The 25,317-nt window shown below is 50.1% G+C and overlaps 1 protein-coding gene across 2 annotated transcripts in view; it reads right to left on the reverse strand.

Annotated features, from left to right (window-relative positions):
* HOMER2 (homer scaffold protein 2) overlaps positions 1-24,894 on the reverse strand; it is a 69,669-nt gene extending 44,775 nt beyond the window's left edge. The window contains exon 1 of one of the 2 annotated variants that reach the window (XM_049614310.1): positions 24,585-24,894. The gene's annotated coding sequence lies outside the window, so the exon portion shown is untranslated. The remainder of the gene's footprint in view (positions 1-24,584) is intronic. The other variant, XM_049614311.1, reaches the window with a different exon arrangement.
* Between the last annotated feature and the right edge of the window lie 423 nt (positions 24,895-25,317).

The raw sequence follows: 25,317 nt of genomic DNA on the forward strand, positions 1-25,317 counted from the left end.
GGGGGGTGCACAGGTGGGGAAATGGGGGCTGAGAGAGGCCGAGGACCTGCCTTGGGCTACACTGTAAGCGGCAGACCTGAGATTTGAAGTCGGCTCTAAGTAACATGGTCACCCTCCCTCTTAATCATTATGCCACACTCTCTAAAATAATAGCTGTCTGCAAGAGGCAGCTTTGTTTTCTTTACTTTTTTTTTTTAATGTTTATTTATTATTGAGAGACAGAGAGACAGAACATGAGCATGGGAGGGACAGAGACAGGAGGAGACACAGAATCCAAAGAGGGCTCCAGGCTCCGAGCTGGCAGCACAGAGCCTGACGTGGGGCTTGAACTCACAAACTGCGAGATCAAGACCTGAGTTCAATTTGGACACTTAACCGACTGAGCCACCCAGGCACCCCTGCAAGAGGCAGCTTTTGATGTGGTTTCCAACCATCCCCACCTCCTGGTAATCACGCCTTTATGTAAGCCCCTTCCCTTGAGCACAGGACAGTGAGGGTGGGGGGAGGGAGGGTAACCTGTAACTTGCTTTTAACCAAAAGAATATGGCAAAGGTGATGGGACATCATTGTGCAAGTAAGCTACATAGGATCGTAGCTTCTGTCTTGCTAGCAGATTCTCTTGACTCTCTTGATGGCATTGGTGACGCAAGTCACCGTGCTGGGGAGACCCCCAATTGCAGAACGGAGAGTGGCCTTCAGCCAACAGCCAGAGAAGAAATGAGGCTCTCAGTCCAATATGCCCGGGGAACTAAAATTCTGCCCAAACCGCTTAGAAGCTTGAGCTCAGATCTTTCCACGGTTGAGTCTTCAGATGAGATCTCAGCCCCCATTGACACCTTAATGACATCTCCTAAGAGACCCAGAGGATCCACTTAAGCCATGCCCAGACTCTAGATCCAGAGCAAGGGTTTTGTTTTAAGCTGCTAAGTTTGTGACAACTTATTGCACGGCAAAAGATAACTAATACATTGACCTTCATAGAAAGTTTACTATATACCACAAATCCTTACATCTTTATGGGCAAAATCCAGGGAGTCTATAAACCTGACTGTAGAATTCAGAAATGCAGACCCCAGCTCTGAGAGATCCCCTGAAAAAACGAAAATGCTGGAACTAGGGCACAGAAGTCAGTTCCTATAAGTGTGCAAATCAGTATAAATAGAAAAATTCAAGAGAAGCAGAACTTTCCAACCCGGGAGGCCGCCTTTCCCTCCCAGCAGGGAAAAGCTGAGGGGAGTGTGTATCAGAGAACAGAAACTACCTTCATACCCAATTTTATTCTCCTTTCTTTGGTGTTCCATGGTTAGGGAGTGTATTTCAAAAATACTCCCATTCGTTCTCCAGCGCTTTAAATAGAAAGCAGATGTTTCCGGATGGCAAAAACGTTTCTTTAGGCAGACAATATAACCTACTGTTCCCTCGCACAGTCTTTTTAGAGCTGAATAAACACCAATTGCTGCTCATTGAACACATTTTGGAACCTGACAGTAATTGTCCCCAAGAATAATTAGACACTCTGTGCAACATATGTATGTTTGGGATATGAAACCCACTCAGCAGAGACTCCCGCTTTGAACAATTCCTGGCTCCGTGTAAGATAATTCTGCAAAGAACTGGCAGGACCAGTTTTTGCAAAGAAAAAAAAAAAGAAAGAAAGAAAGAAAGAAAAATGATGTTTTAATGTATCATAATCCTTCACTGGCAATGCTCAGCTCCAGGCTTTTTTCTGAGATGAATCTGTAAAACCTCATGATTCTTATTATTCGTACTTCTGTTTGATTTGAATGAAAACAAAGCATCCAGGCATTACGTTACAGCTATTTAAACAGTTTCAGAGTCTCATAGGATGCCCTAACTACTTTATCTACCTTGGGTCTTGAACCCCTGCAACACCACTCACACAACACCAAGAGAAAGGCCTGCCCTCAAGCTCAGTGGACAGTAAGGTAGGGTCTGCCCCGATGCAAACACCTTCCCCGGTTCTATGCTCCCTCGGACCCACTCCAGTTGTGCTAACGTGGTCTGCAAGCCCCCGGTGAGCCACCCCAGACGGCCCTGCTGTTTTCCTGCGGGCACTTCCGAATCACCTGCATTTCCAATGTGCATGTGCACGTGACCTGCCTTGAGCCCATACTTCCTCCCCTGCTTGGCTGGCCAGAAGCTTCTATTCATCCGTCAAGTCCCATCAGAGCACCGCGAGACGTCTCATCTGTGCCCCAGGACGTGGGCTCGGGACTGAGCATCTGTCACAGGGACCAGCAGAACTGGCTCACTTGGCTCCTAGACTTTGCTCTAGATGGTTCATAAGGCCCTAGCTGGCAGTCTCAAATTTCCAAAGCCTAGCACACAGAGAGGGTAAAAAAGGAGATAACGGACAAAAGGTCCCTCTAGTGCATTCTTCCACGCAAAGACTCTAACTCATGGGCATCCCATGGTTCTACTTTCGTACAAAAGCCCCATAGTAAATATAACATAGTAAAGTGATTGTTGTTTGCAGATAATATGACTGCACACCTAGAACACCCAGGAGAATCAGCTGAAAATCAAGTGAATATGAATAATAAAATTCAGCAAGATGACTAATTATAAAATTGTCAAAAAATAAAACCAACAGCCTTACCACATAGGTGATATAATGGTTTTTTTTTAAAGATCCCATGAACAGTAGCAACCAAAAGCATACCATGTGTAGGAATCTATTGAAGAGGTATGCACAAAGTGTATTAAAAAAAAATTAAGAACTTCTAGGGGAACCTGGGTGGCTCAGTCAGTTAAGCATCTTGATTTCAGCTCAGGTCATGATCTCACAGTTGTGGGATCGAACCCAGGGTCAAGCTCTGCCCCAAGCATGGAGGCTGCTTAAGATTCTCTTTCTCTTTCTGCCCCTCAACAAAATTAAGAACTTCTTTTTTTTTTTAATTTAAAAAAATTTTTTAATTTATTTTTCAGAGAGACAGAGCATGAGCAGGGTAGGGGCAGAGTGAAAAGGAGACACAGAATCCAAAGCAGGCTCCAGGATCCGAGCTGTCAGCTCAGAGCCCGACACGGGGCTCGAACCAACAAACTGTGAGATCATGACCTGAGCCAAAGTCGGACGCCCAACTGACTGAGCCACACAGGCATCCCAAGAACTTCTAAAGGCACACAAAAGCAAACTTTAATAAGACACATTCTGCTCTTAAATAGGACAAGTGAACATAAAGCTGTCTATCATCCCTAAATTAATACATACATTTGTCACAATTATCAACAGGAATATATTTAGAACTAGATAGGGTTATTCATGTGGAAAACTCACCGTATGAAGACAGCCAAGCAGATTCTGAAAATGAAGAGCAATGAGGAGATTCAGCCCTATCAGATATTGAAATATATTATTATAAAGTTACAGCCCATGTAACAAGGAGCAAAGAAACACATTGATGCAACAGAACATTGTTAGAAACAGAAGTCCGAGTGGCACAAAAACAGGCACTCAGATCAATGGAACAGAATAGACAACCTAGAAACAGACCCACAAACGTATGGCCAACTAATCTTTGACAAAGCAGGAAAGAATATCCGATGGAATAAAGACAGTCTCTTCAGCAAGTGGTGCTGGGAAAACTGGGCAGTGACATGAAGAAAAATGAACCTGGACCACTTTCTTACACCAGACACCAAATAAACTCAAAATGGATGAAAAACCTAAACATAAGACAGGAGGCCATCAAAATCCTAGAGCAGAAAGCAGGCAAAAACCTCTTTGACCTTGGCTGCAGTAACTTCTTACTCAACACGTCTCCGGAGGCAAGAGAAACAAAAGCAAAAATGAACTATTGGCACCTCATCAAAATAAAAAGCTTCTGCACAGCGAAGGAAGCAATCAGCAAAACTAAAAGGCAACTGACAAAATGGGAGAAGATATTTGCAAATGACACATCAGATAAAGGGTTAGTATCCAAAACCTATAAAGAACTTATCAAACTCAACACCCAAAAAACAAATAATCCAGTGAAGAAATGGGCAAAAGACATGAACAGACACTTCTCCAAGGAAGACATCCGGATGGCCAACCGACACATGAAAAAATGCTCCACATCACTCATCAACAGGGAACTACAAATCAAAACCACAATGAGATACCACCTCACACCTGTCAGAATGGCTCACATGAACAACTCAGGCAACAGCAGATGTTGGCGAGGATGCGGAGAAAGAGGATCTCTTTTGCATTGTTGGTGGGAATGCAAGCTGGTTCAGCCACTCTGGAAAACAGTACGGAGGTTCCGCAAAAAATTAAAAATAGAACTACCCTATGACCCAGCAACTGCACTGCTAGGTATTTATCCAAGGGATACAGGTGTGCTGTTTCGAAGGGACACATGCACCCCAACGTTTACAGCAGTGCTATCGACAATAGCCAAAGTATGGAAAGAGCCCAAATGTCCATCGATGCATGAATGGATAAAGAAAACGTGGTATATACATACAATGGAGTATTACTCGGCAATCAAAAAGAATGAAATCTTGGCATTTGCAACTACGTAGATGGAACTGGAGGGTATTATACTAAGTGAAATTAGAGAAAGACAAACATCATATGACTTCACTCATATGAGGACTTTAAGAGACAAAATAGATGAACATAAGGGAAGGGAAACAAAAATAATATAAAAACAGGGGGGCTACAAAACAGAAGAGACTCTTAAATATGGAGAACAGACAGAGGGTTACTGGAGGGGTGGGGGGAGGGGGACGGACTAAATGGGTAAGAGGCATCAAGGAATCTACTCCTGAAATCATTGTTGCACTGTATGCTAACTCATTTGGATGTAAATTAAAAAGATAAAATTAAAAAAAAATTTTTTTTATAAAGGAAGAAACAGAAGTCCGAGGAATTAAGCATGATGCAGGCGGAATCGCTCATCAGTGGGGGCACGGGACTCACTCCCCGTTACCCCATGACGACAAGGGATTAGGGGCTCCCTGGGGTGAACGTGCACCTGCTGACGCTAGCCAGAAGTCTCTGTCCTCGCCTGGTCTGAGCACTGACAAGCGGGTCACAGGGGACCCATTCTATTCAAGTTATTTCTGCCTGCCCCCAAACTGCCCGGATTAACAAACCTGATAAACGAGAGATCTCATGTAAGTCACATTTGTCACAAACCCTCCTCCTCCACCGACTGGGGATTCCCTTTTTGGGTCACATTTACATCAGAGATGAGGCAAGTGACCCTGATGAATGCTGGCAGGCTTTCTTAATAACACTGCCTTATATCCCCGAGGGCTTGACGGTTTTCCAGGGCTCTCCGCACACATTCTCGGTGGGTCCCCCTGTGATGTGGGATTGACGAAGTTCCAGGACTGGTTCACAGGCTGTGGGCTGCCCCAGAGGGACAATCGGATCCACTCTGGGGAAGGGTCAGGAGTCTCCGAGAGGGGTGGTGGTCCCGAGCGGCGGGTGGGGATCTCGCCAGTGAGGAGAAGAGGCAGAGTTTCAGAAAAGCAGAGCTGGTGTGGGAGTCAAATACGTGCATGGGGTAGGGTGGGGGGCTTCTCTGGGGTGCAGGGTAGGAAAACAGGTTATAGGAAGACAAGACCAAGGGCAGGATTAAGACAGAAAGTACAACAAAACTCACTCGGCTCTCAACTGAAAGGGACACGAGAGAAGCTTCTGGAGTGCAAGAGATGTTCTCTATCTTCATCTGGGTGATGGATGTGTGGTTGTGCTCACTTTGTGAAAACTCCCTGAGCTGGGTTTTACACTTATAATTTATGTATGCACTTTTTTGTATGTATAACTGAAAAATTTACTTTAAAAATGTGTCATAGGCAAAACTGACAAAAATGATGATACCCCAGAAATAAATCTTGTTAAAGAACTGTTGGGAAAAAAAGAAAAAAAAGCAAAAACACCTCTCTGAAAACTCTAAGACACTGATGAACTACCCTACGACCTAGCAATCGCACTACTAGGTGTTTATCCAAAGGGTACAAAAATGCTGATTTGAAGGGGCACACGCACTCCAATGCTGTTGTTGTTGAGAAAAAGAGAGAGAGAAAGAGCACAATCAGGGGAGGGGCAGAGGGAAAAGGAGAGAGAGACAATCCCAAGCAGGCTCCACGGTCAGCGCAGAGCCCAACATGGGGGTCAATCCCACAGGCTCCAAGACCATGACCTGAGCAGAAATAAAGAGCCGAATGCTCAACCGACTAAGCCACCCGGGCGTCCCACACTCCAATGTTTACAGCAGCATTATCAAACTATGGAAGCAGCCCAAGTGTCCGTCGACAGATGAACGGATAAAGAAGGTGTGGTATAAACACAATGGAGTATTACTCAGCCACAAAAAAGAATGAAACCTTGGCATTTGCAACGACTCGGATGGAGCTAGAGAGTGTTACGCTAAGCGAAATAAGTCAGAGAAAGACAAACACCATGTGATTTCACTTACACGTGGAACTGAAGAAAGAAAATAAACAAAGAAAAAGAGACAAGCCAAGAAACAGACTCCTGACTTTAAAGAACAAATTACTGGGTAGCAGAGGGGAGGTGGGTGAGGGGATGGGTAAAATAGGGGATGGGGATTAAGGAGTGCACTAGGGGCGCCTGGGCGGCTCAGCTGGCTCAGCATCTGACTTCGGCTCCGGTCATGATCTCTCAGTTTGTGAGTTCGAGCCCCGCACGAGGCTCTGTGCTGACCGCTCAGAGCCTGGAGCCTGCTTCCGATTCTGTGTCTCCCTCTCTCTGCCCTTCCCCTGCTCGTGCTCTGTCTCCCTCTCTCTCAAAAATAAACATTAAAAAAAAAAAAAAGAGTGCACTTGTGATGAGCACCAGGTGGTGCATGGAAATGTTGAATTACTCTATTGTGTATCTGAAACTAATATTACCCCGTATGTTAACTGGAATTTAAATAAAAATTAAAACAAAAAAAAAGAAATGGTATTCTCTACCCCAGACTGCTGGACGTCACCTGGGAGCTGTGAGTGCAGCAGTGTCCGTCACTGGAAGCACACGGGAGCGAGCGACCCCCACTTGCAAACTGGCCTTCACATCGATGGGCGCCTTCTGTTCACATTCTGTCTCTGGAAGGTCACACTGTCTGAGGATTTTAACACGTATTCGTGATTTTATTCCGTTATGTGGCATACCAAGGGAGCATTTGTGCTATCAAAACTCACCCCGTCTGAATCTATCAGGAGAAAAGGGAGTTCTAAACAAAAAAGCAGAGTTCTGTGATTCACGTACTGCGAACACCAAGCCAAGGATCGGAATACATCCAAGTGATGATTTCTAAAAAGCCAGGTGGCAAGCTGCCCAAGTCCTAACGATTAACGAACCCTGGGACAGCTAATTCAGGAGAGCACAAAATACTGCCGAAGCAGCAGTTTCTCTTCCCTTCGCTATGATGCATCTGCGCACAGAGTCCCATATTACACCGCGATGGAAACAAAATACAGGAGGCTGCACGCCACACCTGGTATGAGGATATGACTTGGCAACATTATGCCCGATCACGACAGATGGGATCTTTCTTAAAGGACGGGAAGAACGGCGTTCTCAAGTTTAAATTTTTTTTTTTTAACGTTTTATTTATTTTTGAGACAGAGAGAGACAGAGCATGAACGGGGGAGGGGCAGAGAGAGAGGGAGACACAGAATCGGAAGCAGGCTCCAGGCTCCGAGCCATCAACCCAGAGCCCGACGCGGGGCTCGAACCCACGGACCGTGAGATCGTGACCTGAGCTGAAGTCGGACGCCCAACCGACTGAGCCACCCAGGCGCCCCAGCATTCTCAATTTTAAATGCTGAGGGCTTTTTTATTGGTCTATAGTACAAATGGGGAGAATGTGGAGTGACAGCTAATGGGTTCTGGGTTTCTTTTTTTTTTTTTTACATTTTTTTAAAGTTTATTTTGAAAGAGAGAGAGAGAGAGAGACACGGAGGGAGGGAGGGAGGGAGGACAAGCAGGGGAGGGGCAGAGAGAGAAAGAGGGACGGAGGATCCGAAGCGGGCTCTGAAGCAGGCGCTGTGCTGACAGATCTCATCTGAGAGCCCGACGCGGGGCCGGAACCCATGAACTGTGAGATCTTGACCTGAGCCGAAGTTGGACACTTAACCGACTGAGCCACCCAGGTGCCCCACATGGGTTCTGGGTTTCTTTAAGGAGGGATAAAAATGTTCTAAAATTAGATGGTGTGGATGTCTGTGCAAGTTCTGAATATTAAAAAAAAAAAAATCAATGAATTGTGTATTTTATATAACTGAATTATACCATACCCGAGTCAAACTGCGATACCACTGCTTTGGGTTTTTTGTTTGTTTATCGGTTCGGTTTTGTTTCAACATCAAATGTGGAAGAAAACAGGGAGAAGGACGCCCCAGAGGCCGAGTTTTCTGGCTGGGGCAGTTGAGGGATGTCCGCACTGTGCTGAGCACCTTGCCCACGGACCATGTGGCCGAGACGCTGGAAGGCCGACGGGCTCCGTTTTCGGGGTGACGCTGCAGGGTTAGACTACGCTGGGGAGCCCACTGGGTCGACGAGAGCACTCAGAACGCCCACATGGAGAAAGGAGGACACAGACAACGGAACCAGGGAGGCAGCAGCAAAGTCCTGGAGCTCAAAAAAAGTCCTCGGGGTCACCCCACAACCATCTGGTTTCACGTCTATTGAGAGTTACCACGCACCCCACCTTTTCTGGGAAAGGAAAGCAAAACGACAGATATCTGAACGGTGGACTGAACAGATTTAAGTATCTTCATTTGCCTCAGGGACATGATAGGGTTGGATTTTATCTCATTTCTGTCCCGTCAGGGGACAATGTTGAGAAAGTAGAGGGGCTCCTTCAAACTTCAGACTGGGTGGTCTCTCTTCCTACGAGGCAGGAGGGGGACCAGGCGAGGGCCCTGGAGCAGGGGCTGCTGGCCCTGGCCGTGGGACCTGGGACGAGTCCCCTCACTCTGAGTATAACGATGCAGGGAACATGATCCCTTTTCCACCTTAGTTCCACTCGCCCAAACGGAACCTAGCTGTCTCTCCTGTGATCATCAGATTCAACAAAAAAATCTTCAAAAAGAGTGACTGTGTGCTTTCACAATTTAAAAAACGTTTTCAAGTTTAAAAAATGTAGGAGTCTGAGACTGGGTTTCTCCTTTACTGGTCAATTAGTCTGAGTTCTGGCAAACTGCTTGAATGGTTCATCATTTCCCCTTCACGTTCCTGGGTAGCAAAGTCAGTATTCTAGGACCGGCTCAAGAAGCCAACCCTCGCTGAATGCGTGGCTACTCCTCTGAATTTGGGTTTGGGAGGAAAAAAGCTATTGTTATCTTAGGATTCACTCCTATTTAAAATTAAAACTGGGGGGGGGGGGCGGCGCCTGGGTGGCTCAGTCAGTTAAGCGTCCAACTACAACTCAGGTCATGACCTCGTGGTTTGTGAGTTTGAGCCCCACGTTGGGATCTGCACTGACAGCTCGGAGCCTGGAGCCCGTTTCAGATTCTGGGTCTCTCTCTGCCCCTCCCTGTTCACGCTCTATCTCTATTTCCTTAAAATAAATAAACATTAGGGGCGCCTGGGTGGCTCAGTCGGATAAGTGTCCGACTTCGGCTCAGGTCATGATCTCGCAGTCCGTGAGTTCAAGCCCCGTGTCGGGCTCTGTGCTGACAGCTCAGAGCCTGGAGCCTATTTCCGATTCTGTGTCTCCCTCTCTCTCTCTGACCCTCCCCCGTTCATGCTCTGTCTCTCTCTGTCTCAAAAATAAATAAACGTTTAAAAAAATTTTTTTAAATAAAAAAAGAAAAGAAAAAAGAAAAAAAGAAAAATAAATAAACATTAGAAAAAATTAAAAATAAATAAACAAACAAACAAACAAACAAATAAATAAAATTAAAACTGGGGGGTTGGGCGCCTGGGTGGCTCAGTCAGTTAAGCGTCCGACTTCAGCTCAGGTCATGATCTCACAGTTTGTGGGTTCGAGCCCCGCCTCGGGCTCTGTGCTGACAGCTTAGAGCCTGGAACCTGCTTCAGGGTCTGTGTTTCCCTCTCTCTCTGCCCCTCCCCGGCTCGGACTCTGTCTCTCAAAATAAATAACATTAAGCATTATTCTTAACATAATAATAAACATTAAACATTAAAAAATAAAATTAAGGTGCAGACATACCTCAAAAGCACATTTGCGATGTTTCCATTTACACTATCAATTGGTCTCTCAGGCTATCAGATATTTTACGTATTACAAAAAACTGTATCTAGAAAAACAGGTGGCAATTATAGAGGTGCCAGATTTGGCAAGCACACGTGTGCGCGTGCGTGCACGTACGCACACACACACACACATACACACACACAATACAGGATTTCTGGCTAAATTTAAATTTCATATAAACGGATAGTTTTTACGTTATTGTTATCGAGTTGTAATTCAGACACCATAACACTCCCCCTGTGCACAGTTCCAGGGGTCTTAGCTGATTCGCAGGATTGTACAGCATCACCGCTCTTTCATTTCAGAGCATTTCCGTCACCCTCCCCCCAAATCCCGTCCTCACTTCTCCCGTTGTCCCTCCTCCCAGCCCCAGGCAACCGCTCATCTACTTTCTGTCTCCATGGATTCGCCTGTTCTGGACATTTCATATAAATCCAATCATACGGTGTGTGGCTTTTTTCACGGAGCACAGTGTTTCCAAGGTTCACCCATATTGTAGCATGCATCGACACTTCACTTTTTGGCTGAACGTTCATCCGCTGTATGGATACGGACACATTTTGTTTCCCCGTTCATCGGTGGATGTGCATTTGCACCGTTTCCACCTTTCGGCCCTTATAAATAATGCTGCTAGGAATTGCTTGTGTACTACGTTTACGTGTGCATGTGTGTTCTTGGCTCTGGGTACATACGCATCTAGGAGCGGAACTGCTGGGTCACAGGGTAACGCTATGCTTAACTCTTTGAGGAGCCGCCAGGCTGACTTCCAAGAGGCCGCACCATCCTGCGGCCCCCCCAGCAGCATAGGAGGGTTCCGATTTGTCCACCTCCTGCCCAGCACTTGTTACTGCCTTTTTGAGGTGTTTTTTTTAAATGGTTTTTGTTGTTGTTGTTAAGTTTATTTATTTATTTGAGAGAGAGAGAAGGAGCACAAGCAGGGGAAGGGCAGAGAGAGACGGGAAGAGAGAGAATTCCAAGCAGAGAGCTTGCAATTCAGAGAGCCTTCTGCTGAGAGAATGGAGCCCGACACGGGGCTCCCACTCAAGAACCGTGAGATCATGACCTAAACCGAAATCAACGGTCTGACATGGAACCACTGGGCCACCCAGGCGACCTGTTATTGCCTTTTTGATTACAGTCATCCTAGTGGGTGGGAGTAGAGGCTAACAGATACTTAGCACATTCTAGAAGGATACTCGTGGACATCCACCCCGAGGAGACAGAGGTGTGCCTACTCCACTGCCTTTCTTGGTTGCTGGTGACCAAGGAAGGAGCCAGACTGCCTATTTCAAAATCTCTTATTAACAGAATTTTTTGCATGCTTTTAGAAACACGGAAAACACAGAGAGGCAGGGTTTAGAGAGTGCCAAGAAAGGAGTTCAATAAACAGTGCAGCCAATGGTTTTTCCATGAGGCAACCTGGGGACACGCAGGCCAACCTGTAGACGGCGGGGAGGCCTCATCTCAAGGCTAGGAAGATGCCCTTCCGGGTGCTGCCATTCTCTGCTGGTCTGGAGTGGCCTGGACAGAGTTACAGCTCAGCATATCCCTGTGCCCTGGGGAGGGAGACTGACAGAAGCGCCCAGTGCTCAGGGAGCACCTCCACTTTTCTTACTTTGCCTCTAAGTTACTCTGACCATCGTGTGGAGGCTTGAGCCGCAAGGAGAGGAGAGCTCCAGATCCTTCTAGAACCTCCCTTTTGCAGCTGGAAATGCCCCAGCTGCTCCTGGCCAAAGGTGCCTGCCAGCAGGGCCCAACAGTCTAAGCGGGGACCCACAGCCCAGAGCACACAGCCCTCCCGTCCCCTCATCTCGGCAACTGTCCTCGCTTCTGGTATTTCATCCCGGCAAGTAGCACTCAGGGGCCACCTTCCTTAGAGACACAGAAGCCACTGCTCGGAAGAGTAAACTAAGGACAGACGGACGATCACACAGCCAAGCTGTGCAGCCTCAGGAACCAGGTCTTGCCCCCGCCCCTGCCTGGACCCCTCGTCCAGACTCCCACGTTCAGGGTCCCCGCGCAGCACAGTCCCTCAGCCTGGTGCCCTGGGAGGTCTCAGCTGCCATCTCTTTTTTCACCATTTATTCACAAAGTGTGCAGAGCACGTGGAAAAAGGTTTGCTCCAAAAAGTTAAACGTAGAATTACCACAGGACCCAGCAACTCCACATCTAGGCACACACGCAGGAGAACTGAAAGCAGGGATTCCAACAGACCCTCGTACCCCAGTGTTCACAGGAGCGTTATTCGCTTCAGCCGAAAGGAAGAAGCAACCCAGTGTCCACCACCAGATGAGTGGATGAACATATAACGGAACAGTATTTAGACACAAAAGGGACGCAGTCCTGACACATGCTACAACACAGACGAGTCCTGAAAACGTTATGCTAAGCGAGACACAACAGGCTAAAAGACTGTGGGGTGCCTCAGTGGCTCGGTTGAGTATCTGACTCTTGATTTCGGCGCAGGTCATAATCCCAGGGTGGTGGGATCGAGCCCCACATCGGGCTCCTTGCTGCGTACGGAGTCTGCTGGGGATTCTCTCTCTCCCTGTCTCTGCCCCTCTCCCCTGCTCATTTTCTCTCTCTCTCTCTCAAAACAAAACAAAACTGTATGATTCCACTTATGTGAATCAAAAAGTCAAGTTCATCAAGAGAGAAAGTAGAACGGTGGGTGCCAGGGGCTGGGAGGAGAGAGGGGTGGGGAGTTACTGTTTACTGGGGGCAGAATTTCTATCTGGGAAGATGAAAAAGTCCTGGAGGCGGATGGTAGTGACAGGCGCAGGGCACGGTGAATGTTTTGGATGGCGCTGAATTGCAAATACGTTTAGAAATAGTTAAAATGGTGAACTTTATCCTATTTTACCATGACCGCAGAGTGTGAGGCACGGCCCCTGGGGGGGGGGGGGTGGAGAACCGCGCAAAGGCGCAGAGGAAACTGTGAACAGCACGCACCGACGGGCAGGTGAAGCGCGGAAGCTGAGCAAGCAGAGAGGGACAGACGAAAGCAGCGAAGAAGGCGGCTAAGGCCGACGCCTGTGGGCACAGAGGTCCCAGGCGGGATGGCCCACGGCATCGAATGGCTCCACGGAGCCACGGATGAGGACCGAAGACGGCCCGAAGAGACATGCGTCCACAGCACGTGGTAACAAGTTACACCTTCTCGGTCAAAGAGGCACAGTGAACGAAAACGAGAGCCTTTCAGCTACAAATTAGAAAGGATAGGGAAAAAAAATCAATCACGGGCTGCAAAGTTCTGAGATGGGCAGTAGTGACGGTCATGTAGCAAAATCAATGTGTGTCACGCCCCCAAACTGCACACCTAAAAATGGTTAAGGAGCCCCACATCGGGCTCTGTGCTGGCAGCTCAGAGCCTGGAGCCTGCTTTGAATTCTGTGTCTCCCTCTCTCTCTCTCTCTCTCTCTGCCCCTCCCCTGCTTGTGCTCATGCTCTCTCAAAAATAATAAACTTATTAAAAAATTTTAAAAATAATAAAAGATTTTGTTAAAAATCCAGGCTGTCAGAGTGGAATGCATCTGTCTCTTTTGCGTATAACTTGATGGTAGGCAATTTATCACCATGCAGCCCAAGCCTTAAAACTGTCCACTCCAGAAGCCAAGCATTCGCTTCTACGAATCTGCTCGGGGGCAACGGAGGAGGGTATGCAAAGATACTCAGGCAAAAGGACGGCCACTGAAGTGCTGTCTATGGAAAATGAAAATAAACACACACACATGCAAAAAACCTCGTAAATAATCCACAGGCTCCAGAGCAAGGCACTCGCTAAATAAAGAACCACATATCCATGCAACAAATACCATTCAACCTTTACAAGCCGTAAGTGCCTACTTACTAAGATGGAAAGATGTTCCTTTTTTCTTTATCCATTATGATTCATTCTCTATTTCATCACAGTTCAATGATTTACACCCAGAAGTTACAAAATCAGGAGGCCATCAACTGTGGCAGAGTCCCAGATCCTTCTGAACAGAACTATCTAGACCTTGGAGGATTTGAATGTCACTCAAAATCTCTTACTTCAGAGAAAACAAAACAAACAACGAGAAAGAAAGAAAGAAAGAAAGAAAGAGAAAGAAAGAAAGGAAGGAAGGAAGAAAGGAAGGAAGGAAGGAAGGAAGGAAGAAAGAAAGAAAGAGAAAGGAAGGAAGGAAGGAAGGAAGGAAGGAAGGAAGGAAGAAAAGAAAATTAAGGAAAAAACCCCAACAACCTTATAGGTTCCAGGACTCCCACAAAAGCTAGCCAATACTAGGACTGTGGATGTTAAGGACACAGTATTGAGAGAAAAGACAAGGTCACAAAACAGCATCGTACTGTGCTCCCATTCTTACAAATACGAATACTAATATAAATACATATTTACTTAACAAATATTTACTCTGCAGCCACATAAGAGGGCTGGGCTGGGCACTAAGAATACCCCCAGGAAACAAGTCATGGCCACTGCCTCAGAATCCAGGGAGCTCCTACCTGTCCGTGTTTGGAGCACCTGTGTGCGCAGGATAAAGACTGTGGCACGGTGGCCATGCATCTGGAGTGTTCTCTGGCAGGACAGAGAACAGGTTTGTTGACTGCACGCAATGTGAAATGGTGTCTCTTGCTGCCCCAGCCAAAGGTCAAATGTACAACCACGTGGACCAAATAAGACAGGTGTGACAGGGCCCCAGCACCAGCTGACAGATGGAGCCAGGCAAGAACTTTCTACAGCACGGTGCCTGTGGTTAACAACATGACATTGCGTCCTTGGAAATTTGCAAAGAGGGTAGACTTACGGTAACTTCTTAGTGTGCGTGCACACACACACACACACACACACGCACACACACACAAATAATAAGGATGATGATGATGAAGAAGGAAGAAGTTTTTGGAAGGAAGGGAAATATTTATGGCACAGATAGTGGTGACAGTTCCATGGTGTGTATGTATCTCCAGGCTCGTTAAGTTGTATACATTAAATATGTACAGTTTCTTGCAGGTCAATGATACCTCAGTGAAGTGGTTGGTTTAAGTTTATTTACAGGGGCGGAGGAGGGAGCATGACCCAGGGAGGGGCAGAGAGAGAAGGGGGGAGACAGAGAAGAGAGAGAATGAATGAATGAATGAATGAATCCCAAACAGGCTCTGCACCACACAGAGTCTAACTTGGGGCTTGAACTCACAAACCATGAGATCATGACCTGAGACGAAGTCCAGAGTCGGACGCTTAACAGACTGAGCCACCCAGGCGCCCCACCAACAAAGTGGTTTTTATTTTATTTTATTTTTTTTTTAATTTTTTTTTCAACGTTTTTTATTTATTTTTGGGACAGAGAGAGACAGAGCATGAACGGGGGAGGGGCAGAGAGAGAGGGAGACACAGAATCGGAAACAGGAAACAGGCTCCAGGCTCCGAGCCATCAGCCCAGAGCCTGACGCGGGGCTCGAACTCACGGACCGCGAGATCGTGACCTGGCTGAAGCCGGACGCTTAACCGACTGCGCCACCCAGGCGCCCCCAAAGTGGTTTTTAAAGAAGTTTAGATAGCAAGGGGACAGAGATGACAGAAGCTGGTTGGGAATTTGGCACCAAGGGAACTGAGCCCCCATGGTGCCCTCTGAGCCCCCAGGTGTTTGGCTGAGTATCTCCCAAACCATGGGCTGCTCTAGAAAAAGCCAGAGCCCTCATTTTTTCGTTATTATTTGGGCTTGATTCTACCTCACAGTTAACTCACTGGTTTCCAACCTCGTGACCAGGAAGTACTCATTTATTATTTGTATCTTCCCCGTGGACCTCATCTATTGAAAGATTTTGGCCTTCCAGGCAGTATTTATGAAAGAAAAATCTGTTTTCTCTTATCCTTATTGATCAAAGTCACATAAAACTGCCAAATAGCTTTCTAATCAGCAGGATTTCACCAAGGTGGCCTCAAGGATTGATAGGATTCCAGCCAAAGACAAGGTACATTAGTTACCAGCTCCAGCGGTGGGAAGGGCTGAACAGTTGCCCTTTGTCTCGGGGAAATAATGAAACGTGGGGACACCTGTCCCTGCTCTCCCAGGCCCCCGGGCGGGAATGGCTGGACAGCCACTTCCCTTTGTGCCCAAGGACACTGAAGGTGCACCCAGGGGGTGCAAGCAGTGGGGAGGAGGGGTGGGGGGGGAAAGGGGAATGGAAGGGGAGGGGGAGGGGGAGGGGACTAGGGGAAGGGTTGTGGGGAAGGGGAGGGGCAGTGGGGGGGAGGGACAGTGGGGGGGAAGGGGGAAGAGGGAGGGGCAGTGGGGGTAGGAGGAGGGAGAGGGGAAAGGGACTGGGGAGGGGTGGGGTGGGTGAAGGGGGAGGGGCAGTAGGGGTGGGGTGGATCTGTCCCTTGGGGGCAGTAACAAGGCCCTTGTGTGTGCACACACACGGGAGAAAGTGACACCTTCGGAACTTAACTACAAGGCTGAAGCACTAGATGTCTTGGAAGAAAATCTAGAAAATAAAAATAAACCCATTGTTCTAGAGCCGCAGGAGCTTACTCAGACACATGGATACACAGGAACAGGGCACCTCCCCCCACCAGCCCTTGCTTTGCTGCAGTCCCACGCGTGCGGCAGATCCAAAATATTTGCTAAACTACATTCTTTGGCTTTGATGCGACGTGGAAATTCTATCACTCGTGTCCAGCAAGGCAAAACCCGTTATGTCCCACAATCGTCAAGGGCAAAAGTGTAAACCAGCCTGTCTGGTTCAAAAGGACAGGGGTGGGGCCCCAAAACAGGCCTCTTCTGGTCCCTGGGGTCAGCCCTGGGACAGCTGCTGAGGACAAAGCTCTGCAGGAGGGAGCCAGCCTGCAGGACAGGTGCACCACCCTCCCTGCGGGTATCGTGGAGAATCCCCAAAGAAAACCCAGGGGGCCGGGAGCTGGCAGGGCTGTTGGAGCCCGCGTCGCCCACACGTCCACTCCACTGCGCTCGTAGAGCCCTTCAAAGATCCAACAGTTGGCCTGGGGGACACGACATGAATGCGGTACCACCCTCCCCCACCGCGCTCACCGCGCCCACTCCAGGCGAGCACAGAGCACAGAAAGCCGACACCCGAGGGTACGGGTACTGGGACTCAGGTGTGGCCACCAGAGGTGTCTGCCTGTAGGGCAGCGCGATCTCGTTGGGGCACTCAGATTCCCCTCCCACCCCAGCCTCGTTTCCGTTTACTACTCGAGTACCAGGCCCCTCATAGCAGGGGGCTTGCTCCTTCCCAGTTCTTCTCCAGGGACTGTTTCCACAGGCTCACTTCCAGGGCATCGAGAGGCATCTGTACCTGCGGCCCAGGTGCCTCGGCTGATCTCTGCCTGCATCTCTCCTGCCAGCCGCTCTCCTGGCAGCCCTGTTCAGGGACTCCCACCAGCAGATCCACCGGCAAGCCAGAGACCCGGGGACCTGCTGCACCCCGCAGCCGGGGCCCTCAGCCTCCTTGCGAGCAGTGTCCTCAAACGGGCTGCGGCTGCGCTGAGCCGGCTTGCAAATGACCGTACAGCGTACAATCCCGAGGGCGTCCATCTCCGGGTGGTCACGAAACACCTGCCTACGTGCGTCCAGTAGCTGCCACACGGCAGGTATGTAGAAGGTATCTGAAGAAAGGAGCGCCTTTCGCCTGCCCTTGGGCTGAGAGCAAAGAGCCTGTTGACAAGGAGATCTCCTCGAGCCTCCGGGTGCAGAGCTGAGCCTGGGACAACTGCAATGCCCGGGGGGTCACTTCTGACCATGACTGGTCTCGCCCTTTTACCCGTGTGCCATTCAGATACATGCCATGTGTCCGTGACGTGAAAAAAGACTGGGAAACGCCAAACTTGATGAGAACAGCATCTTTCTGTGTCTGGATCCTTTCTGTCAGTACATAAATAAGCTCAGGTCTCTCCCATCTGTACCAGACCCACAGACCCACAAGACAGCCCCCAAGCGCCCCCCAACATTCCTTCCCGCCCACAGGCCCCTGCTCCGGAAAGCACCAGGCCGCTCTTGGCAATACAGGATCAGAAGGCCCACGGGCACGTTCGGTGGCCGGCCTGGTGCCCAGCACAGTAAGGAGCCACCCTCCCTTCAGCACTGGGCCACCACTCTTGCACGGGAGGCCTCTGCCCTCCCCATGCATGATGATACATTCCTAGGGTAACAATTCAGTTCTCCAACTCTTCCAGCAAAGAGGCTCCATGGGTCGAGTGGACCTCAGATTCCAGCCTTATTTACAAAAAGGTCAACCAGAAGTTATATGGAACGGCCAGTACCCGGAAGCGTTAAGTCAATAAATTAACACGAGAGTACGGTGTAACCACCTGAAAAAGAGAACATTATGACTATACAAATATTGTTCCCTGCAGAGCCAAGAAATGTGCTAGGCTCATATTTCTTCCTGTACAGTTCCAATGTCAACAGCCAAGTGCTCCTCAAAGAAAAAAAGCTCCCAAAATCAAGGTCAAAGAGAAGCTTGTTCATGCTCTCCCAACCATTCAAAACACAGGCGGTATAGGGGCGCCTGGCTGGCTCAGTGGGTAGAGCATGCGACTCTTGATCTTGGAGTCGTGAGTTCAAGCCCATGTTGGGCATAGAGTTTACTTAAAAAAAAATTTTTTTAATAAAAGCAGGCAATATCTTAGTGTGCCTCATATTTGGAATAAGACATGCTGGTGACTGTTTTTATTTTTTTGTGGGGTTTTCTGTCGCCTTCTTTTTCCTACTGAGAGAAAGAAACATAGGCCATCCCCCACAACCCTACTGTCTTCCAGCTTCTTGTGCGTTCTGTCCATCGTCTGGAATCCATTTCAGTGTCTGTCCTGAAGATATTATTCTTGGAACCAACGACTCTCAGTTCTAACTTGCACCAGGTGCTGCGGAGGCCCGCTGACAGCCGTCTGTCTGGGAGTTCTTTTCTCTGGACTCCTGGAAGCCACCAAATCTCTCTGCCTCCCACTGCCTCCTTCAGGGTTGTTTTCACCCTTGTTTTGCTGGTGTGGACACTCAAAATGAATGGGAAGCAACCTTAAGGACCTGCACATCTGTAACTGTCTTTATGGGGCACCTGGGTGGCTCAGGTGGTTTAAGCGTCCGACTTTGGCTCAGGTTGTGATCTCGTGGTTTGTGAGTTCGAGCCCCACGTCGGGCTCTGCGCTGACAGCTCAGGGCCTGTAGCCTCCCTTGGATTCTGTGTCTCCCTCTCTCTCTGCCCCTCCCCGGCTCATGCTCTTTCTCTCTCTCTCAAAACATAAACTAAAAAAAAATGTAAGGGGCGCCTGGGTGGCTCAGTCGGTTGAGCGTCCGACTTCAGCTCAGGTCACGATCTCGCGGTCCGTGAGTTCGAGCCCCGCGTCGGGCTCTGGGCTGACGGCTCAGAGCCTGGAGCCTGCTTCCGATTCTGTGTCTCCCTCTCTCTCTGCCCCTCCCCCGCTCATGCTCTGTCTCTCTCTGTCTCAAAAATAAATAAATGTTAAAATTTTTTTTTTTTTAAATGTAACTGCCTTTATACCTGACTGGTTTGGCAAGGTGTGTCAGTTCCCTAGGGCCACTGCAACAAATCAAACTTGGTGGCTTTAAACAACAGGACCCTATTTTCTCACAGTGAAGAGGCCAGAAGGCCACAGTCAATGTCTCCGGGCTACAACTACAATGCCAGGAGGGCCGTGCTCCCCACAGAGGCTCTGGGGAAGGACCAATGTCCACCCTCCTCCAGGCTCAAAGCCCTCAGCTTAGCATCTCCAAATAATTCCCCATCTCAAGACCCTACTTTGATCCCATCCGCAAAGACCCTTTTATCATACGTGGTCACATCTACAGGCTGCAGAGACTGGGATGGAGTATCTACCGGGGGCGGGGGGCGGGGGGCGGGGGGGGCGGCGTTTTTCAGTCAACCACACTGGATATGAAATTTTTGTTTTCAATCGTTAACACATGCTTTTCGCTCAAAGCCTTACTAGTATCCTGCCTCCATTCTATCTGATGAGAAGTTTATTTCGCTGGCTCTTCCTGACTCCTGACTCCTTGATGCTCTGGCACTCCACATGCTCGCCCCAGCTGGTCACCCCTAGTACCAGGGCTTGGAACACCATCCACCTGCCCCAGAGCCACGCCAGACCAGCGCAGACTTCACTCCCACAACACCAACCAGCCCGCACTCCCAGCCTGGACTCTGCCAGTAAGCACGCTCATTCTCTCCTACTAAACACAGTGTCTGTAGGAGTGCCAAGGAAAGTTCCAGGGCTGCCTGGGTGGCTCAGTCCGTTGAGCATCTGACTTTAGCTCAGGTCATGATCTCAGGGTTCATGAGTTCAAGTCCCACATCGGGCTCCACGCTGACAGCTCGGAGCCTGGAGCCTGCTTCGGATTCTGTGTCTCCCTCCCTCTCTGAACCTCCCCTGCTTGCGCTCTCTCTCTCTTTCAAAGAATAAACATTTAAAAAAAAGCATTAAAGTTCCAGCTTTTAGCACGACTTCCCGTTCCTGCCCTGGGCTGGACCTGTGGGCTTGGTCAAGAGGCCCTCTGGAGTCCTCAAGGTGGACTGGCCCCCCGGTCCACCCCCCAACCCCCCCAGCCCCTGCCCCCGTACTCAGGTTCCTCTGACACACTGTTGGCATTACCATTCCCCTGCCTGCTTTCTATCATCCGGAAATGTGCTGCCATCTCTCAGCTCCTGCTAATTCCCTGCAGTTCCCTGCAGTAGGATTATGCTGCTAGTAATCGTTTTATTATCATTTTAATGGGTTCTGCGGAGGGAAGGCGGAGGGAAGGCGCGTGTGCTGAATCTCCCATCCTGGACGCTGAGTTACTCTCGTGTTAATTTTTCAGTTACAACTTGCATATGCTGAAGAGATAACAGACATTCTATTCTAAGCCCCTCGTCCTTGACTCCTCTTGGGGGGAGCTGGGGGGGGGGGGGGGGGTGTGGGTGGCGGTACAGCAGGGTTCAGACTCACAGCCCACCTTGTCCGACCTCCTCCCTGTCCGAGCTCCGCTGCTCAAGGCGCAGATCTGCCGGGGCATGTGGAGGAAGCGGGAAACGGCACGCGAGCTTCCTCTTTCCAGGATTTTTTCTTTTAAACCATTAAAGTGCCTCGGTGGCCTTCCCTCTAATGCCGGATGCATGTGTGGAGGCGTTAAATGAAAAGAACGGACAGCTTTAAATCAGCACATCTTTTCTGGTTCCATCAGTCCAAGAGAACCTTTTTACTCAAAAGCAAAGCCCGCAGGATACATCCCTGTTTCACAAAGGCCCAAGTTTAAAAATAAACACGGGCGTTTGAAGGAGCACAGAAATAGTCTGCGCCCACAGTGCCTTACAACGCGAGGCATATGTGGGCTCGGAAGGAGCGAGAGGCCGCGGTCCACGGAAAGTCAGCCCTTGTAGACCTCAAACAATGACCCACGAATGAAGGCAGCCGTTTTTGTGCCGGATCCCCTTGTACTACGCCGTGTCGGCCGCATCCCATTCAAACCAACCACAGGCGTCCACCCTGTCCAGCTATTCACCAACAGGCTCTGAAGGCAGCCCCCGGAGCTGGAATTCGAATCCTCACCAGCCTTTGTCTCCACCTGACTTTGTGGTCTCCTCCCCGTCGATCCCTGTACCCAACCTCCAGGCTTGACAGAAGTCCCTGTGCCTTCAGGCGATGCCTCTCGTGTGTGTCCACCCCCCCACCGGTCAGAATCCTCTCATCCATCAAGACAAAGTGCAAACCAGTCCCCTCTTCCATCTGAAGCACCTGGTTCCACCACCAGACCACGTTCTCTCCCCGGAGCCCAGCTCTCTGCACCCTCCCACTCTGTCTCGTTTGGGGGGGACCTAGTCGTGTGCCATACCCCCCAGACTGGGGGAGGAGCCCCCTTGAGCAGGGATCGGTCTTCATTTCCAAAGGCCCCGCAGGGCCTTGACAGAGGAAGAGCTCAAAGTTGAAGCCAGGAGCTTTGAGTGAACTCAAGTAGCAGAGGGCCCGGGGGACGAGCTGCCAGCTGGCGGGATCCTGGCACTTCCACAGGGTAGGAAGGCAGGTCCTTGCTGGACAGCAGTGGAAACTCTCTCTACAGCAGACCTGGCAGGTAACGCTCTCCTCCCAGGCACGCGCACACACGTGGGCCTGAGACGCATCGACCGCCCCAGCTCCAGGCTGCACAGGGCAGCTGGAGGCCCAGCATAGGGCTTCCCTACCGGCAACCTCCTCCCTAATCCCCAGTGTGCGGCACAGGTGACCTCTTCCAATGTGCCCTGCCTGGCCTGAAAGCACAACTCTGCCAGCGTGGGCTCGATGGCCACTGACCACATCTTCTGTGCCGTGTCACAGCCAGAACCTGGCAGCAGTAAACGTGTCTCGACAAAGGAGAGAGAGGGCCGCCTGGGTGGCTCAGTCGGTTGAGTGTCTGACTTCAGCTCAGGTCATGATCTCGTGGTCTGTGGGTTCAAGCCCCGCATCGGGCTCTGTGCTGATAGGTCAGAGCCTGGAGCCTGCTTGGGATTCTGTCTCTCTCTCTCTGCCCCTCTCTCTCTCTCTCTCAAAAATAAACATTAAAAAAAAAAAAGAAGAAGAGAGAGCAGAGGAGAGAGAGAGAAAGAGAGAACAAGAGAGGACAGGAGCAAGCACCCAGCAAATACGTCCTATTTCTTCAGGTTTGGAAGGAAAATGTCCAGAGTCCCGGTAGGTCTGCAACAGGCAGAAATAAATGCCTAACAGAAGCATGTCGTGTCCCCCGTCACTCTGTGGAATGCTCTGGTTGCTGTGTGTGGGCTCCAGGTTATAACCCACCCAATGTGGGACTACAGAACTGGGTCTTCTCTGGTTTCTTCGCTCTTTCAGAAAAGGTCTGATGCTCGGCTTTTAGCAGAATGAGGCAGCCGGCAGGTGCCAGCCAGCTGGGGCCTGTGTGTGCGGCCCAGAGTCTGGCCCCAGAACAGCCCGTGCCTGTTCCCTTGCACCAAGGACACGTCGCCCGTCTCCTCCAAAGGGCCAGATGGCTGTGTGTAGACTTCTCCCCACTTCATTTTTATCTTCTCCAAGTGCTCTGCATCAAGCTTGCATTCTCAGATGCGCGGGTTTGTGTGCACATTCACATCTCGAGTGAAATTCATGCTCCCCTCCTCTGTGTGTTTTTTCAGGTGGAAATACCTTTCCATGGTCACACAGCAATGCCTCGATCCTCCCCTCCCGTCTCAGCAGAACCTCCTGGAGGTACTTCCGGAGGCTTTAGCAGGTGCCGTCTCCCACTGTGTGCCTTGATCCTGCTGGGCACTGACGTCATAGCTCACCTGATTTTCCCACCAACCTTGAGAAATCAGCATCTGACTGCTCATTTTACAGAGGAAAACAGAAAGGGGGGCACGATACAGTAACCTGCCCAATGCCATAGTCATTAAGTGACAGTCACCTAAACTGCCTGAGCCCAACACACAGGGCTTCAGGCACCCTTCATGCCAGTCTATTCTGCGTGTTCCCAGTGATGTCCCACACCCGTGCTCCACTGACCCCCTCCCTAGATGGCCCGGCCACTCTCCCCTCTCCCCATCACCACGGTCAGGCTGAGACGCTCTTGAGGAACTCGGCAGGTCCCTGAGCAAAGAGACTCATCATTATCTGTCTCTCACATAGGCTGCCTTCCTGCAGCATCCCCACAGCCCTTCCCCAAGTCCCAGTAGGCAGCAGAGAGTCCAGAAAATTCTGTCTGAGCTCCAGTTCCTGACCAAGGGCTCACAGACCCGAAAGGTGCCTTTGAGGCCCGTCTGGACCATGTTGATCAACCAACCCCCAGATCAGCAAGGTGGGGCTCACCTGTCGTTTCAATACAGCCCGCCTCCTGGGTGGCTACAGAAAACCTCCCTTGGGCCCCCCAGGGTCTCTCTGCAGCCTCCAAATACCAAAACAGATCTCTTCTTCCCACAGCACTAAACAAATACCCTGGGAAACCTCCTTTTCTCCCAAGCTCCATGCACCCCACCCCCACCCCCGGCGCCAACGTGAGGCAGGCCTCCTTCTGAGTGCGGCCCTGAAAGTACCTACTCCCTCCTGACTGTCCCTGGACCACACCTTCCCACCTGCCACCCTCTCAAATGGCACTTCCTCGGGCAAGCTAAGATGCTGCCTAATGTGTGGTTCCCCCCCCCCCCCCCCCACCACCACTGAGCAGTTCTCTGAGACAACCAGCTGGGTGTCCTACAATCCACCCCAGTTCTGACACGGTCTACCTGCAGACAGTCTCAGACCCCACGGGGGACGGGCTCAGCCCACGTGACCGGCCCCTCGCTCCTACTTCTGCCACCAACTGCAAGTCCAGGCTGTCACCTGTGCTCCTGACTTACCAGCTGTACCTAGGAGGTTCCCACACCCCCTTCTTGGGCTCATCAATCTGCTAGAGCGGCTCACAGAACTCAGAGAAACTTTGTACTCACTAGATCACCAGCTCGTTCTGGAAGGATGTCATTGAGGAACAGCCAGATGGAAGTGACTCATGGGGCACGTTGTGGGGACAGGGTGCAGAGTCTCCACGCCCTCTGGGTGCACCACAATCCCCAAATCTCCATGTGTTCACCAACCCAGCAGCCCTCCCAGCCACCCTTTTGGAGTTTCATGGAGGCTTCATTATGTGGGCATAGTTGATGACATCACTGGCCACTGCCAGCTGATGCAGACTCCAGCCAGGTCCACTCCTCGAAGGGGGCGGGGACTGAAAGTTCCAACCGCGTCACCACAGGGCTGGCTCACCCCCTCCCCCTCCCCCCCAGCTGCCTTCCTCAGGACCTTTCCAAAAGCCACCTCGTTAACATAACAAAAGACACCTTTCTGGCTCTCAGCTCCGGGAAATTCCAAAGGTTTTAGGAGCTCTGTGCCTGGGATGGGAAGACGACCAAATACATATTTATAATAAAACACTGTATCACAGCAGCCCCCAGACCCCGACTGCCGGCCCTGTAACTCCCCCTCTGAGCACTGCACCCGGCCGGACCACTGTTTTCCTCGCTGCCCCTCCAGACACCTTTTCCCCCCCCCCAAAACCCCCCCGCTTTCAATCTCTCCTCTTCCGGCTGTCATCCACTACCCCTCCCAGTCCACCACTCTACCCCTCCCCACCCACCCCCCTACCCTCTCCCCCTCCCTATCCGCCCCTACCCCCTCCCCCGCCCC

This window comes from Panthera uncia (assembly GCF_023721935.1).
Source record: "Panthera uncia isolate 11264 chromosome B3 unlocalized genomic scaffold, Puncia_PCG_1.0 HiC_scaffold_2, whole genome shotgun sequence".
Taxonomy (NCBI): domain Eukaryota; kingdom Metazoa; phylum Chordata; class Mammalia; order Carnivora; family Felidae; genus Panthera; species Panthera uncia.